Raw genomic sequence first — 1,557 nt, 5'->3', positions numbered from 1 at the left:
GGGGGGCGAACATGAGACATCTGTTCACAGCGATAAGAAAATTATAAAATTATAAAACCATTTCTGTCCATCATAGATGACTGGTGATCCACACAGGCACGCCATCCAACCAGTACAACCAGGGAGTGCAATCCAAACCCGTGGTTGTGAGCTTTCACTGTCCTGAGCACTCTGGTGACAAAGTGCCCAGCATGGCCCAGGTCCCCACAGGCCACATGTTCAACTTAAAGCTTAGACCACAGTGATTTCAAGAACAAGAGCAGAAAGCCAGTACGTGTAACACTGGGTGGTACTCTACAGGCATGGGCCACCATCCCTGAGAAATCTCTGTGTTCTTTGGCCGTTTATCCCCTGAGGAAGGAGTGACTCTTAAATCTCAGAGCTGCTCCTGGCTAATGAATATGGTTTGCTACAGAGAAGGTTTTGAAAGATGCGGTTGTTCTCTAGCGCCATCATATTTCTTATGTTGCATCATGTCGTTTTGGACAGTCTATCTCTTTTTTGGGAAATAAGTTGTATATATTTATGACTGGGAGCCTGAGACATTATAAAACACATACACACATACATACTGTGCACATGTATATGTGCTCATGCAAACATCCCCCCAACACACACACACACACACAGAGAGAGAGAGAGAGAGAGAGAGAGAAAGAGAGAGAGAGAGAGAGAGAGAGAGAGAGAGAGAGAGAGAGAGAGAGAGAGCGCTACACAGCCCTCAGGTGTTCATGGGGTAATTAAAAAGAATATGCCTCCCCCATTGTGTGCTCTATGCCTGATTAGGCTTCTGGATGTCTTCTTACAAGACTTTCGGAATTAAGTGATTCCTGGCCAAAAAACAAAAGCAAAACTGTCCTGTTCCTCAGTGGATTTGTATGAAAACTGGTAACAGAATCAGGTCTAACTCTAAGAGAAGACACTGGAGGAGAAAGAAACTGGGTCAATAAGTATTCACACAATGGCAAGACTGAAGGTTTATATTAAATTGTGCCCATTGATTAGTCCTACAAGATGGAGTTCAACATTTTTAACCTGAAGATTTGCTCATTTCTAAATTGGGGTATTTGTCCAGTAATAAATGTAGAACCTTTCAGAAAACAAACAAACAAACAAAATCTATTTGCCTCAAGAGGAGTTTCACTCGTGTGTGTGTGTGTGTGTGTGTGTGTGTGTATGTGTGTGTGTGTGTGTGTGCCATTCTTCAGATGTGTGAAGGCACAATGATGAAACATTTACAATTTTAAAGCAGAATAATTATTGTTTATTATATTTTTGAATATAATTACCAATAGGTAGAAGCAAAATAATCATACTGTCTTTTTAATAATCAAAAGAAAAATCTGATGTTTCAAAATGTAAGAGTTAATCCCAGGTGTTGATCAAAACTGCCCGATCGCATATCACCGTAAGTTGAAGAACAAATCCCATGGAAGCGTATTTATTCATAAGCAATGTCACCCACGCTCTGCCAGTGTGCACGTGCTTCATTCAAGCTCCTCTTATAAAAATAAAACCTCCAGTTCAAAGGGATGGCTCAGAAAGGAAGCTGTCTCT

At 41.1% G+C, this 1,557-nt stretch overlaps 1 pseudogene; it reads left to right on the top strand.

The window, feature by feature from the left end:
* Nucleotides 1-794: 794 nt before the first annotated feature.
* Nucleotides 795-950, top strand: LOC108350187 (60S ribosomal protein L39 pseudogene; annotated as a pseudogene).
* The last annotated feature ends 607 nt before the right edge of the window (nt 951-1,557 follow it).

This window comes from Rattus norvegicus, chromosome 2 (assembly GCF_021556685.1).
Source record: "Rattus norvegicus strain SHRSP/BbbUtx chromosome 2, alternate assembly SHRSP_T2T, whole genome shotgun sequence".
NCBI classification, from domain to species: Eukaryota; Metazoa; Chordata; class Mammalia; order Rodentia; family Muridae; genus Rattus; species Rattus norvegicus.
This window is presented reverse-complemented; position numbering and strand designations above follow the sequence as displayed.